The following is a 17,734-nucleotide window of genomic DNA, read 5'->3' as shown; positions in this document are numbered from 1 at the left end:
TTCCTACAAATTAAATTCATTAGAATATATTTCCACCTAAGGAGGAACTCACATATTTTAGAAGATGGGTAGTGGGCAAATGCAAGAGTAGAAAATTCTTATTTTAAGAATACAAAATGTAGTTGGACAATTTTGTTGATTTTCATTTTTTAAATTAGGGGACTTTGCTTTGGTGTTGTCCTATATTTGTTCTGAGTGACTTTGGGTCTGTTGTAGTTCAAGTGTCCTGTAATGTTCAATAATAAAGTCACACCATGTAGCAAAATTCCCATATAGGAGCCTATGCATATGTCCAAACATGTGATGATAATTCACTTGTCATCATACCAGGAAATCCTTCTAATTCTAAAATGAGCTATCATTACCCCCTTAGTTTGCATCTCTATGTATCATTCACTGTTAAGATGGCACCAAAGATCTGTAAATAATTTCTAAATGATTCAGATAAGTCTATGAACTCATCCCATTTTCATATTACCCTAAAAATAACCCCTTTGTATCATAAATCCAGAGCCATGGACGAAAATGCAAACTCATTTTCCATGGTAATAACAATTCACTGTTAGTATGTTGGCATGGGAAGCACTCAGGCTAAGAACAGGAATTGCTTAAAATCATCCCCACCAGGGTAGTGTCAGAAGCACGCCCGTGTCTTGTTGCTAAGATAACAATGATAGACTCTCCTATTCAGTTATGAGAATGTAGTGGTAACTTAATGAAACAAGTCAGCTCTCCGAATGCTTTTATTTTTTGTTAAACACACATTATGACAGATTTGGATACTGATGAGATCTCTAAGCTGCAAAACCATCAAGTATGCTATCAGTTTTCATGGATCTCCTAGAAGCTTTACAGTCTTTTATTATCCACGCAAAAGAAAGTATTTCATTATATCCATTCTTTAGACCAGTCAAGGTAAGTACTACAGCTGTGACAAGAAACCTTGAAACTAGAGCTGCCTAAATCTCACAGAGCCTGCTGTGTGATACATCACCATCAAAGCAAAGCTCATCTGGTAATTCCTTTAAGGCAAGTACTGTTTCTGTTTGCCTGAAATGTTCTAGTTCTTGAGATGTGTCAGGGAGTTTCACCTCACACAAAAACTGGTATTAAAAGCAGAACCCCACATTCCTGAAAATAAAATACTCCAAGACATCATTGGAGAAAAGAGTATCCGTTTACGAAGGAGATACTTCTTATTTGCACCCATGGCATGGAGAAGAAACACCTTTTTAATGTCGAGATATTGTCCTTAAAAATGTGTGGCAGTAATTTCTCCCTCAGCATGCACTCACTCTTAAAACCACTTTAGCACCAGTCCTGTGGCTGCCATTAAGTGGCATGAAAGACACTCAGTGAATACACAGTATAGATTCTTTTGAGAAAAAATCAATTCCAAAGCTTACAATATACAAAATCACATAGATGGCTATAAGAAAATGGATGTTATTATATAATGATAACACACTGTAAAGATTCTGAAAGACATGCATGGAAAGAAAACTCACATTGATTTAATAGTAAGCAAACTGGTTCTGTTATGGTTCTAACTGAGCTCGTGGATTCACAGGGTATAACACTATTGATCACAAACACTGAACAGCTTATCTGTAAATAAGTTATTTTGTTCCTGTTCATCTCTACTTATCAATCAGTCCAAAGGCAATGAAAAAGGAATCCAGGAAGCAATATTTCTGGGAAAGTCTGGAACTGGGAAGAAAGAGGAGGTATGAACCGGAAATTTGACATTTTAGGTACTAAAAATTAAACAAACATCTGAAATACAAATCAAATGGACAATAATTTTAAGTTAATGTCAATTTTTTAATATACTATTAAAATTGTAATGATCAGAGATGATCCAACATGGCCACCGGCGAGGAAGCAGCGATTCCAATGTCTCCACATTAACGGGATCAGAAAGACCCATTGGAACAGCGGCAGTCTACCTACTGAGGAACTTCTAGCAAAATTAAGAGGGGACCTGCCGGGAATTGGTAGGTTTATTAGAAGTGTCAGTTTGTCCCAGACAAGTGGATCTTGGCCGGCCACGCAGGCGTGGAGGTCCAATCCCGCAGCCACCAGCCACTTCTGCAAGCGGCCAGCGGCCCAGAGCGGCGCGGCCCGCCCAAACCCGCAGACGGCACCCGCCATCCCGCCGTTCCGGGGAGGCCCTGCTCTCGCTCTGCGAATGGCCACCACGCCTGCCAGGCTCGTAGCCACGCAGCCCCAGCTGCCCGGCTCTACAGGCGGCCCCCCGGCGGGTGCAGAGGTACAATCCCACGGCCACCAGCCGCTTCAGAAAGCAGCCGACAGCCCCAAGCGGCGCTGCCTGCTCGAACCCGCAGATGGCACCCGCCATCTCGCAGTCCCAGGAGGCCCCGCTCTCGCTCAGCGAACGGCCACCCTGCCCACCCGGATCTTAGCCACACGGCCGCAGCTGCCCGGCTCTACAGGCAGCCCCTGGTGGCCCGGCGCAGCGAGAAGTGTCCCCACCTGGCCCAGTGGACAGCCCGTGCCCTCCCGGCTCTACTAAAAGCCCCACCCACCCGGCGAACGCCCCCCCCCCCCAAGACAGCGTGAAGGGAATCTAACCAACCCTTTATGAAATATCGAACTGGGAACTAAAACCAGAGATTGTGTCAGACCAGAGACAAGCTAGTTCCACCCCTCCCTTCGGACACTCCGGCAAGGAGCCAGGGGCCCGCCATAGCAGAGAGGGGAAGTCACCAAAGTTCAGCCAAAGAGATTCCTTCCCAGCGGAATCTACTTTAGCAGGAGTGTGACTCCCACCCACACCAGATACAAACAACCGGGAAACTTCAAAATCTCTCCGTGGGCATGACCGTAAGGGCCAAAGGACTCTTGACCCCCAACTCCCCCTACTGCCAGTGACGTGGGCGTGACTGTAGGGGCAGAGGGAAGCAGAGAAGACGCCCCACCCCCAAATCCCCCAACCGCGAACTGAGAGGGTGTGACGGTAGGGGCGGAGGGAAACAGAGGACACTCCAGACCCCCAACTCCTCCTACCGCCAGCAGTGTGGTTGTGACTGTAGGGGCTGAGGGAAGTAGAGGGGATCCTCGACCCCCAACTCCTATTACCACCAGCAGCGACATCAATGGTCTTAGCTGCCATATTCCGAAGGTGTGCCCACCAAAGGGGTCCAGAAAAATTAAACAATTGACTCCCAGACTACAGCTCCACAGCACTGGGGCTTAGATGAATGACAGCGAGAGTGCTCAGTAGTAAGGGAAATAGAGCACTCAGTGGGGCTGAAAGTGTAACCAAATCCTTGGGGAACTGCCTCCGGTGAGCAGGACCTGGCTAGCTGGCAGGAGGAAGGGGAGGATGGGCCGTAGAAGTGAAACGGCTCTGGACCAACAGGATTGAGAGACTCCCAGGAACCGCCTTACAGGGATTGCTGTTGACACATTGAGGGCAAAACTCAGCCCAGAGGGCACAGCTTTGCCTAGGGGAAGAGAAGAAAATGGATCTCTAAGACCTAATTTTATTTCCTATTTCATTTTTTCTCTCCCTTTTCCCTCTCTCTCTCCCCTTCCAAGTTTTACTGCTCTTTCCATTCTCCTCTATGCTATCTATCTCCCTCTCCTTCTTTCTTTTCAAGAGCACGTACCTTCCCCTTCCCCCCAATTTTCATCCCAAGCATTACGTCCTCCATTTCGCGTAACTGTCTAAATACAAATAGGTGTGCACACTCCCCCCGCACCTGCAAGGTAGCCGGACGTGCAACCGACCAGCAGGTCAGGCCCAGCAACCTGGGAGTGGCAGAGCCGCCCCACGCGCCTGCAAGGTAGGCACACCTGCTACCAACCAGCAGAACAGGCCCAGCGGCCTGCCGATGTGGTAGGCACATTGCCCCAATTGGAGGAGGAGCAGAGCCCCTGCCCGCGCCTGCGCGGGAGACTTTGCAACTATACAAGAGTAATACAAATATATAGGGGAAAAATTCAACAACACAACAGTCTGAGTAAGCAGAAAGAAACGCGAACAGTATGAAGAGACAAGGAAAGAAAGGACCACAAGCAATGCAGGTCAACTCAACGTTAGAAGAGGTAATATCTGCAGCAGATGGAATGTCAGATAAAGAATTCAGGAGATACATGCTTCAGATGATCTGGAGTCTCAATGAAGACATTAGACAGCAAAATCAGACAATGAAAGATCTCTTCAACAATGAAATACATAAACAAATCCAGGAAGCAAAAGATCAACTTTACAGGGAGATAGAGGTTATAAAAAACAAACAAACAGAAATCCTAGAAAGGCAGGAAGCAATAAACCAACTTAAAAACTCAATTGAGAATACTACCAGCAGATTAGAACACTTAGAAGATAGAACATCAGACAATGAAGACAAAGTATTTCAACTTGAAAAGAACATAGACAGCTCAGCAAGACTGTTAAGAAACCATGAGCAGAACATCCAAGAAATATGGGATAACATTAAAAGACCAAACTTAAGAGTCATTGGGATACAGGAAGGCACAGAGCTCCAAACCAAAGGAATGAGCAATCTATTCAATGAAATAATTCGAGAAAACTTCCCAGACTTGAAGAACAAGACAGAATCCCAAATTCTAGAAGCCTACAGGATGCCGAATGTGCATAATCATAAGAGATCCACACCTAGACACATTATAATGAAGATGCCCAACATACAGAATAAGGAGAGAATTTTAAAAGCTACAAGAGAAAGGAAGCAGATTACATTTAGGGGTAAACCAATCAGGATAACAGCTGATCTCTCAACACAGACTTTGAAAGCTAGAAGATCCTGGAATAACATATTTCAAACACTGAAAGAAAATGGGTTCCAACCAAGAATTGTGTATCCAGCAAAATTAAGCTTCAGGATGGAAGATGAAATTAAAACCTTCCACGATAAACAAAAGTTAAAAGAATTTGCAGCTAGAAAACCATCTCTCCAAAAAATTCTCAGCAAAACATTACAGGAAGAGGAAATGGAAAATAACAATGAAAACCAACAGTGGGAGGTAGGACAGTAAAGGGGGGAAAATAATCAAAGAGGAAAACAAACCATATTCAGTAACATAAATAAACAAATATGGCTGGAAGGATAAACCATATCTCAATAATAACCCTAAATGTTAATGACTTAAACTCACCAATTAAGAGACACAGGCTAGTAGAATGGATCACAAAACATGATCCAACAATATGCTGCCTACAGGAGATGCATTTGATAGGAAAAGACATACATAGACTGAAGGTGAAAGGTTGGGAAAAATCATATCACTCATATGGACTTCGGAAACAAGTAGGAGTGTCCATACTCATATCAAATAAAATAGATTTCAAGCCAAAGTTAATCAAAAGGGATAAAGAGGGACACTGCATACTGCTCAAGGGAACCATACACCAACAAGACATAACAATCATAAATATGTATGCCCCAAACAATGGTGCAGCTATGTTCATCAAACAAACTCTTCTCAAGTTCAAGAGTCTAATAGACCACCATACAATAATCATGGGAGACTTCAACACACCTCTCTTACCACTGGACAGATCTTCCAAACAAAAGTTAAATAAGGAAACTATAGAACTCAATAACACAATTAACAACCTAGACTTAATTGACATATATAGAATATACCACCCAACATCAAGCAGTTACACTTTTTTCTCAGCAGCACACGGATCCTTCTCAAAAATAGATCATATATTATGTCACAGGGCAACTCTTAGACAATATAAAGAAATAGAGATAATACCATGCATCTTATCTGACCATAATGGAATGAAACTGAAAATCAATGATAAAAGAAGGAAGGAAAAATCATGAATCACTTGGAGAATGAACAATAGGTTACTGACTGATCAATGGGTTATAGAAGACATTAAGGAGGAAATTAAAAAATTCTTAGAGATAAATGAAAACACAGACACAACATATCAGAATCTATGGGACACATTGAAAGCAGTTCTAAGAGGAAAATTCATTACATGGAGTTCATTTCTTAAAAAAAGAAAAAACCAACAAATAAAGGATCTCATACTTCATCTCAAAATCCTAGGAAAAGAAGAGCAAAACAACAGCAAAAGAAGTAGAAGGCAAGAAATAATTAAAATCAGAGCTGAAATTAATGAAATCGAAACAAAAGAAACAATTGAAAAAGTTGATAAAACTAAAAGTTGGTTCTTTGAAAAAATAAATAAGATCGACAGACCCTTAGCCATGCTAAGGAAGAGAAGAAGCGAGAGAACTCAAATTACTAGCATACAGGACGAAAAAGGCAATATCACAACAGACACTTCAGAAATACAGAAGATAATCAGAAATTATTTTGAATCCCTATACTCCAATAAAATAGAAGCTAGTGAAGGCATCGATAAATTTCTTAAGTCATATGATCTGCCCAGATTGAGACAGGAGGATATAGACAACCTAAACAGACCAATATCAATTGAGGAAATAGAAGAAACCATCAAAAGATTACCAACTAAGAAAAGCCCAGGACTGGATGGGTATACAGCAGAGTTTACAAAACCTTTAAAGAGGAACTAATACCAATACTTTTCAAGCTATTTCAGGAAATAGAAAAAGAGGGAGAACTTCCAAATTCATTCTATGAGGCCAACATCACCCTGATTCCTAAACCAGACAAAGACACTTCAAAGAAAGAAAACTACAGACCTATATCTCTAATGAAACTAGACGCAAAAATCCTCAATAAAATTCTGGCGAATCGAATCCAAAATCATATCAAAAAAATTGTACACCATGATCAAGTAGGATTCATTCCTGGGATGCAAGGCTGGTTCAATATGCGGAAATCAATAAATGTTATCAACCACATCAATAGACTTAAAAATAAGAACCATATGATCATCTCGATAGATGCGGAAAAAGCATTCGACAAAGTACAGCATCCCTTTTTGTTCAAAACTCTCGAAAAAATAGGGATAACAGGAACATACCTCAACATTGTAAAAGCAATCTATGCTAAGCCCCAGGCTAGCATCATTCTGAATGGAGAAAAATTGAAGGCATTCCCTCTAAAATCTGGAACAAGACAGGGATCCCCTCTCTCACCACTTCTGTTCAACATAGTTCTCGAAACACTGGCCAGAGCAATTAGACAGACGAAAGAAATTAAAGGCATAAAAATAGGAAAAAAAGAACTTAAATTATCACTATTTGCAGATGACATGATTCTATACCTAGCAGACCCAAAAGGGTCTACAAAGAAACTATTAGAGCCAATAAATGAATTCAGCAAAGTGGCAGGATATAAAATCAACACGCATAAATCAAAGGCATACCTGTATATCAGTGACAAACCCTCTGAAATGGAAATGAGGACAACTACTCCATTCACAATATCCTCAAAAATAATAAAATACTTGGGAATCAACCTAACAAAAGAGGTAAAAGACTTATACAATGAAAACTACAGAACTCTAAAGAGAGAAATTGAAGAAGATCTTAGAAAATGGAAAAATATACCCTGTTCATGGATAGGCAGAACTAACATCATCAAAATGGCGATATTACCAAAAGTTCTCTATAGGTTTAATGCAATGCCAATCAAAATCCCAATGGCATTTCTTGTAGAAATAGAGAAAGCAATCATGAAATTTATATGGAAAAATAAAAGACCCAGAATAGCAAAAACAACGCTAAGCAGGAAGTGTGAATCAGGTGGTATAGCGATACCAGACTTCAAACTATACTACAGAGGAATAGTAACAAAAACAGCATGGTATTGATACCAAAACAGGCAGGTGGACCAATGGTACAGAATAGAGGACACAGAAACCAACCCACAAAACTACAACTTTCTTATATTTGATAAAGGGGCTAAAAGCATGCAATGGAGGAAGGATAGCATCTTCAACAAATGGTGCTGGGAAAACTGGAAATCCATATGCAACAGAATGAAACTGAATCCCTTTCTCTCGCCATGCACAAAAGATAACTCAAAATGGATCAAGGAGCTTGATATCAAACCAGAGACAAGGCATCTGATAGAAGAAAAAGTTGGCTACGACCTACATATTGTGGGGTCGCGCTCCAAATTCCTCAATAGGACACCCATTGCACAAGAATTAATATCTAGAATCAAAAAATGGGACTTGCTCAAACTAAAATGTTTTTTCTCAGCAAAAGAAACAATAAGAGAGGTAAATAGGGAGCCTACATCATGGGAACAAATCTTTACTCCTCACACTTCAGATAGAGCCCTAATATCCAGAGTATATAAAGAACTCAAAAAAATTAGACAATAAGATAACAAATAACCCAATCAACAAATGGGCCAAGGACCTAAAGAGACACTTCTCAGAGGAGGACATACAATCAATCAACAAGTACATGAAAAAATGCTCACCATCGCTAGCAGTCAAGGAAATGCAAATCAAAACCACCCTAAGATATCATCTCACTCCAGTAAGATTGGCAGCCATTATGAAGTCAAACAACAACAAGTGCTGGCGAGGATGTGGGGAAAAGGGTACACTTGTACATTGTTGGTGGGACTGCAAATTGGTGCAACCAATTTGGAAAGCAGTATGGAGATTTCTTGGAAAGCTGGGAATGGAACCACCATTTGATCCAGCTATTCCACTTCTGGGTCTATTCCCTAAAGACCTAAAAACAGCATGCTACAGGGACACTGCTACATCGATGTTCATAGCAGTACAATTCACAATAGCAAGACTGTGGAAGCAACCTAGATGCCCTTCAATAGACGAATGGATAAAAAAAAATGTGGCATTTATACACAATGGAGTATTACTCTGCATTAAAAAATGACAAAATTATAGAATTTGGAGGGAAATGGATGGCATTAGAGCAGATTATGCTAAGTGAAGCCAGCCAATCCCTAAAAAACAAATGCCAAATGTCTTCTTTGATATAAGGAGAGTAACTAAGAACAGAGTAGGGAAGAAGAGCATGAGAAGATGACTAACATTAAACAGGAATGAGAGGTGGGAGGGACAGGGAGAGAGAAGGGAAATTGCTTGGAAATGGAAGGAGAGCCTTAGGGTTATACAAAATTACATACAAGAGGAAGTGAGGGGAAAGGGAAAAATAATACAAGGGGGAGAAATGAATTACAGTAGAGGGGGTAGAGAGAGAAGAGGGGAGGGGAGGGGAGGGGAGGGGAGGGGGGATAGTAGAGGATAGGAAAGGCAGCAGAATACAACAGACATGATTATGTCAATATGTAAATCAGTGGAAGTGTAACTGATGTGATTCTGCAATCTGTATACGGGGTAAAAATGGGAGTTCATAACCCACTTGAATCAAAGTGTGAAATATGATATATCAAGAACTATGTAATGTTTTGAACAACCAATAAAAAAAAACAAAATAAAATAAAATCACATCTCAGCAGACTACTGCATAGCTAGGAAACTGCTTATGTTGAAGTACTTATATAGAAAAGCCATAACATACATATCTGTATTTATCAAAATTGAAAATAATGAAAAATGATTATGAAAGCTTATAAATGCTAAATATTTGATGATTAAAAGATGTTTGATAAAGCAAAAAAAATTGTAATGATCAAATGAGTACTTTGATGCCACTAGATGTGAGAGGGATAAATTTTCTCAGTTTATTTGAGCCTGTTTCTAAGGAAAGGATCATATACTGATTCATTGGATTTCAAAATAAAATTTCCTCTCACTGGATTCTTTTTCTCTCCCATAATAAGCTTTTAATCATACATTAATTGTTATTTTCCATGGCTAACTTCTGCTTCATCTCCTAGAAGAATTCCTTGCTTTTTTATCAATCCAATACTGATGCACTTTCTCTTATTTACTAACTCATATGTGCACTACAAAATTTATCACATAATTATGCCTCATAATACACTACACTTTGCCTTATCATTTCTAGATAGATTATCCAACATGTTAATGGTAGTGACTAACACTGCCATTAATTGCTCATAGAATTGATTGATAGTAAATATTCTTTTGGATTTTCATAGCTTTGTGATCTTCATTTTACATGAGAATAATCTTTCTAATAAATTCTTGATACTAAGTCATCTTTATTTCTGAATAGGTACCTTTTGTTACTCTCAGAGGACAAACCTTCTGGTCTCTTAGGTTTGGGGAGTCCTGGCTGACTATACTGGCAAAGAAAAACCTGTGTTTCACCAGACCAAAAGAATAGGTGTTATCTTTTTATTGGGGATGAATTATCCCATCCCTCACCCTAACCCCTCAACAACCCTTCTGGATTAGTACATAGTGATCACTAATGGGCTTTCGTTTTGTGTTGTTTTCAGGATCCCTGAAAGTATTACAGAGCAGTGCAATACAGGAGGTCAGGAGTTGGAAATTGAACTAATTCTTCATCTGTAACACACAAAATTGGTGATGAGGTTTACAGGTTAAAAAAAGGATGAATAGGAAGGTAGGACTTTACTCTTTTGGACTTTAGAGGGTTTTTCACATGGATTCTTCCTTGGAGCCATAACTCTGTATTTTATCAACTCTTATTTTAGATTTCACACTTCCTCCCTCTTTCAATTTTTTTCCCATTACTCAACTTTTGGGTTTTTGCCCATCCTTTCATAACTCTCCCAAGCACTTCACATGGTAAGTGAGACACAGTCCTTTCTTTATTTTCATATTGTGCACACACATTAAGTTTCCATCACATGTTAAAGGCATTGACCACTTTTTGCTGACCTTCTATAGTCTCCTAAAGAGCAGGAGTCAGTTCTGGTCTTACAGTGCATAGAAAACACCGAAAAGTTTATCTCAAGTTCATTCTCTTTGTTCTGGAACATTTTGCACTGCAGAATCTAAGGAGTAAAGGTCAACATTTTAAACCTGATTCTTAACTTTTCTGAATAAAAAGTCACATATTGTGGCATTTTCACATGTATTGGTTCTGCATTTTCTGTTTAAATATTATCTGTCAGTAATTCCACCTTATAAAAGCAGATTTTTTTCTTTTCACCAAGAATTGTTTTTTAGTTTTACTAATTTTAAGGCCATGTGTCAAATATAATTTTGAAAGCCCAACAGTAAATATATTCAAAACATGTGTAATTCCATTAAAATATATTCCAATTTAATTACTTCTTGTCTAACACCTTTCCTTACTTAAGGAAAGATATATATATATATATATATACATATATATATATATATATATATATATATGTATATATATATATATATATATATACATTGTGTGTGTGTGTGTATGTGTGTGTGCAATCACTATTGACCTATTAAAATATAATAGTGTTACTCAAAGTTTACACTATAGACCTATGTGTATCTATGAACTGGAATTTAATGTCCCATAGTAAAGTAAGAACAAAAATAAAGAAAACATTTACAAATTTTTTCAACAATTTGACAGAGTAATTCCACTTTTAATTTAGCGATACTAAAAAATTTGAAATGGCCCTTGTATTCTGTATATCTTGCTTTATTTATTTTGTTTTCATAGGAACTAATTTTAGTATATGTATCATGGAATTTGCAATTATATATATTATATAATTATATATATATATATATATATATATATATATATATATATATATATATATAGTGTGTGTGTGTGTGTGGGTGTGTGGATATGTGTGTACAGAAATATATTTATTTTAAGGAACTGAATTATGCTATTATGGAAGTAGGCAAGTCCCAAGCTTTGCAGTTTAAGTTAGCAAGGTTGAGACCCAAAGGAGCTGATGGTTTAGTTCTAGGCCATGTCTAATGATCTGAGAACCAGGATTGCAGATCTTTCATTTATAATTTACAATTTAAAAAAAAAAAAAAGTGAGGACAGGATCCAAGATGGTGAACTAGAGGGAGGCTGCATTACTTGTTGCTCCATGACTAGGGATTCAAGCAGAGGAAACACTGTTTCTCTGTGAGACACCTCACTTCCCACTGATCCCCTGCTCTTTGTCCCTCCCTCATTTGTGTACCATGATCACCAGCACTTTGCCAATATACTGCCTGCTGGTTGCCCACATTTTGCTTGTCTATCGTCCACTGCCTGACATCCACCTACCAAGTGCCCGCCATTTGTCTGCAGACAGCCTGTGGAGCACCCAATGCCTATTGCTGCCAGGAAGTTAATTATCAGAACAACCTCAGGTTTGGTTACACACGGCCTAGGAGTCCAGGACCCAGGGGCCTACAGGTTTTCCGCTGCAACTGTTGCCATCTGCCTCAGTTCGGGGACACCAGCCAGGGCCTGGAGATATATTGTCAGGGTACCTGCAGGTCTGGTTGCATGTTAGGTCTTTCTACAGGGTGTGCTAGGGGCTATTTGGCTGCTTTTTTGCAGGGTTGCTCTTTTGTGTGAGCGCATTGCTGGTGGTCTCCCTGTAAGTTGAAACAGTATTGAGATCCTGGGATTGTAGCAAGCAGAGCCTGGGGAAGCTGAAGTCCAGATCTGTGAGATTGCAGCTGAGACGTATGGGCCAGTCTGGGTCTGGCAAACATCTGGAAAGCCAGAGAATTGGGGGAGTTCCCAGCGCGGAGCACACCTTGGAGAAACTGAAGAAAATCGGGCTCTCTCCAGCTCAGTGAGTACTGAAGTGCATGAAGGGGCATTTGTTTTTTAGGGATTGGCTAGCTTCACTAAGCATAATTTGCTTTGATATAATGAGAGCAACTAAGAACAGAACAGGGAGGAAGAGCAGGAAGAAAAGATTAACATTAAACAGAGACATGAGGCGGGAGGGAAAGGGAGAAAAAAAGGGAAATCACATGGAAATGGAGGGAGACCCTCATTGTTATACAAAATTACATATAAGAGGTTATGAGGGGAATGGGATAACAAACATGGAGGGAAATGAATTACAGTAGATGGGGTAGAGAGAGAAGATGGGAGGGGAGGGGAGGGGGGATAGTAGAGGATAGGAAAGGTAGCAGAATACAACAGTCACTAATATGGCAGTATGTAAAAATGTGATGTGTAACCGATGTGATTCTGCAATCTGTATTTGGGGTAAAAATGGGAGTTCATAACCCACTTGATTCTAATGTATGAAATATGATATGTCAAGAGCTTTGTAATGTTGTGAACAACCAATAAAAAAAAAGTAAAAAAAAAAAAGAGAGAAGGGGCAGGCTACAACTGGTCAGAAGACTGGAAGAGGGTGTGAGGGCATCTTGCTATTGGTTGGCTCAGCCCATCAGTCCAGCAACCAATAGACTGGAGCTACCATTTAACTTCAGACAACCCCACCTATTGGGAGGAGGGAAGCTGAGAAAATTTCTGAAAGCCAATGGAAACAATCAGTCAAATTTTTCATAGACTTGCCTTTTTTGTTGTTCCCCCCTCTCTCTCTCACATTTCCACTATCTTTCAATTCAAATATTTTTCATGTGTCAATTTATTGAGGAGTGGGATATCTAAATAGTATGTTACAGTTTCATTGTATATTCTTATAGTTTTACTTTTCTTTAAAATCTGTATATATTTTTTTTCTCTCACTTATCTGTCTCCCTGAATTCTCTTTCTCACTTCTCTTATGCTAATAGCCAACCTCTTTTAATTCCTCCTTCACTCTTAATATAAATTTTACCTCTATCTTTTCTCCCTCTCCCTGATAAACATCACATCCTACTCTACTTCTGTTCCCTCTTTATCCATCATTGGAAACAGTAAACCCTTTTAGCAAACTTTCTGTTTATATTGTAAATAATAATTGAGCACATCATTTATGTGTTTTGTTATAAAACTGTAAATGCTTTAATAGGAGCTATTTGGTTTAAGGTTGTATATTGTTTGCATTGAGTGCTGTTAATATTGGTCTTCCCTTAAAGGTGAGGTACGGAAGCCTTCAGTGACACTATAAGATTATAAGGTAAAAACTTTACTGCCTCCAATCCATACAACTAGATAAGAGCACACACAACAAGGGAGCAAACTATCTCAAACAAACCAAGATGTTCCAACAATAGAATCCATAGACAACACAGTAGAAAAAATGTCAAAGAAGGAGTTTAGAATGCACATAGTTAAGCTGATCTGTGAAGTAAAGGATAGTATAAGGAGTGAAATAAAAAAATACAGAAAGTGAAATATCACTTCAATTAAGGTTAGAGATTTTTTTAAAGCAGAAATCCTCAAAACGAGGGAAACAATAAACCAAATAAAAACTCATAGAAAGCATCACCAACACCAACAGACTAGACCACTTGGAAGAAAGAACTGCAAGCATTGAAGACAAAATATATACTTTTGAAAATAAAATTGTACAGAGAAGATGGTATGAAACCATGAACAGAACTTCCAAGAAATATGGGATAACATGAAAAGATCAAATTTAAGACTTACCAGAATAGAAGAAGTCATGGAGATACAAAACAAAGGAGTGCGCAAAATTTTCAATGATGTAATATCAGAAAATTTCTCAAATCTAAAAAATGAAATGGAAAATCAAATACAAGAGACTTATAGTACCCCAAATGTACAAGATTACAGCAGACCCACACCAAATTATACTGAGAATGACTAACAGGCACAATAAGGATAGAATTTTAAAGACTGCAATAGAAAAAAATCAAATTACATATAGAGGGAAACCAATTAAGATTTCAGCTGATTTCTCAACCCTCAAGGCCAGAACGTCCTTGAACAACATATATCAAGCTCTGAAAGAAAATGGATGCCAACTGAGAATTTTATATCCATCAAAACTAATATTCAGATTTGAAGATGAAATAAAAACCTTCCATGAAAACAAAACTTAAAAGAATTCACAACTAGAAAGCCTGCATTACAGAACATCCTCAGCAACACATCCCATGAGGAGGCAATAGAAGAACAAGAAGAAGGAGGAGGAAGAGGAGGAGGAGGAGGAGGAGGAGGAGGAGCTGATCTGTGAAGTAAAGGATAGTATGAGGAGCAACCAGGAAACAGGGAAATTACATTAAAGGAAAAGTCAATCAAATGAGAAACTAAGTCATATTAAGAACCAAAAATAAGCCAAAATGACCAGGTAAACAAATCATACCTCAATAATAACCCTGAATGTTAATGACCTAAACTTATCAATCAAAAGACAGACTAGCAGATTGGATTTAAAAAAAAAAAGACCTAACAATATGCTGTCTTTAAGAGACTCACCTCCTAGGAAAAGATAATCACAGACAAGAGATGAAAGTTTAGAAAAAAAAATATATCACTCACATGGTCTTTATAAATAAGTGAGGGTTTCCATCCTCATATCAGATAAAGTGAACTTTAAGACAAAGTCAGTCAGAAGGGATAAAGAAGGACATTTCATACTGCTTAAGGCAATCATACATCATCATCAAGACATACCAATCATAAATATATATGCCTCAAACAGTGGAACATTGGCATACATCAAACAAACTCATTTCAATTTCAAGAATCAAATAGACCACAACACAATAATACTGGGTGACTTTAACACACCCACCTCATTACTGGACAGATCTTCCAAACAAAATGTCCACAAACGATAGAGCTCTATCCAATCAAATACTTTGCTGTTATTATTTTGAACAAATTATTTGATAAAAATAACAAAAATGTAGGACCATATATTATCTTTGGTTCATTCCCCCTTTATGTTCTTCCTTTCTTTATGTAGTTCTGAGTTTCTTACCTATGTCATTTTTCTCCTCTCTAAAGAACTTCTTGGATATTTTTTTTTTCAAGGTAGGTCTACTGGAAAAATTCCCTTGATTTTTATTTGTCTGAGAAAATCTCTATTTCTTATCACTTTTGAAGGATGATTTTATAGGGTACAGAATTCTAGGTTGGTGTTTTGTTCTGTTCCTGTCAGAATTTTCATATACTTCAGTACATTTTCTTCTGGCTGGCATGGTTTTGGGGTAGAAGTCAGATACTTCTTATCTTTGCTCTTTTATAAGTAAAGGGCCACCTTCTTACCTCAGTTCTTTTCAAGATATTTTCTTTTCTTTAATCATTTTTTTCAAGCTTAAAGATGATATACCTAGATGAAAGTTTTGGGCATTTATTGTGCCTGTCATTTTCTTACTTTTTGTTGTCTGTGGTTTAGGTCTGACCTTAATTTGTGGTTTAATTTTGCTATTATTCTTTCATGTATTTCTTGTTGCTCTGTTTCTTCTTCTGATATTACATTATGGATATTACACTTGTGATAGTTGTCTTTCATTTCTGTATAGTATATTCTGTTTTGATGTCATTTTTTTTTCCTATTTGATTTTCACTTTTGGTTGTTTCTACTGAGATCATCTCAAATTCAGATAATGCGTCCTCAGATGGGTACGATCTACTAATAAGCCCATCAAACATATTCTTCATATCTGTTGTAGTGTTATTTTTTTCTACCATTTCTTTTTGGTTCCTCCTTGGAGTTTCCATCTGTCTGTTTATATTGCCCATCTGTTCTTTCATGCTGTCTACTTTAGCCATTAGAGCCCTTAGCATATTAATCAGAGTTGTTTTAAACTCCCACTTTGATAATTTCAACATCACTGAGCTATTTGAGTCTGGTTCTGAAGCCTTCTCTGTATCTTCAAACTGTGCTTTTTGTCTGTTAGTAGGTGTTGTCATATTTTCTTGATAGTTGGGTACACTTGCTTGGTAAGTGGAACTGCTATAAATAGGACATTAGTAATGTATAAGTGGGGTATGGAGGAGAGGAGAAGCATTTTATAGTCCTATGAGTAGGTTTTATTCTTCTAATGAGTTTGCCTCTGGATGGTAAACTTCACATCTGCTTCTCAGTGCATTCCCATTATGAAAGAAAGAATGGCTATAGTGGGTTGGATATCTCCTTTCTCCCAAATCAGTGATTCTCTGATAACATCCTAGCAGGTTTGGCAGTGGTTCATTGGTTTCTTTGGAAGGAAGAACTTGTTACGTAGATGAAAATGCTCTGATAATATTTAAAAGTAAACCCAGACGCAGGAGGGGATTTTTTTCTCGGTTATCCATTGTGCCTGGTGGTAGAGTATCAGGAGGTAAATTCACAAAAGTTTGGGGCACTCACTGATGGCATTATCCTAGAGACTTAATCTCTCACACTTAGCTGTACCTCCAGCAATATACCTACTATAACTCTGCATTCCCTGCTGTAATACTGGTCCCACAGCGGATTCAGCTTACAAAGTTCTTTTCTAGTGTGATTCTCGACTTTCCTATGAGTACTTCCAGTTTTTGTTTTTTTGGGGGAGTAGTGGTTTGCCCTGTGACCTCTTTCCTCTTTAAGTTCTAAGAAGAGTTTTGGGTTTTTCAGTTTATTAATCCTTTTACTTGTTATTGGGATGAAATAGACTTCCTTGCATCTTACATGTCAGAACAAAAACCAGAAGTCAAAAATATTTCTCCATAGCCAACTCAGAGATAGAGTTTGAACATACTAACATTTATCGAGGCAAATATATGCAAGTACTGTGCCAAGCATCTGCTTTATGCTAAGTATGGTTTTACTAAATACTAATTTACAGATAATTTTAATTTATCCTTACAACTAAACTATGAGATAACTGCAACTGACTTCATTTTACAAATGAAGATATTAAAATTCATAAAAGTTAAATGTGTTCACAAGAGATATTAAGTAAACTGAGATATTAAGTGCCCAAATCAGAATTTAAATCCAGGTCAACACAATACTAGTGTTATGTTCCTTGCATTATGAGAGGGAAAGAATAAGAAAAAGACTGAAAGGGAAAGGAGGGAGCGGAGGCTTGAGATGGCCAGAGAGAAACAGATTACATTCA

This window comes from Spermophilus citellus (genome assembly GCF_964194105.1).
Source record: "Spermophilus citellus genome assembly, chromosome: 1".
Taxonomy (NCBI): domain Eukaryota; kingdom Metazoa; phylum Chordata; class Mammalia; order Rodentia; family Sciuridae; genus Spermophilus; species Spermophilus citellus.
This window is presented reverse-complemented; position numbering follows the sequence as displayed.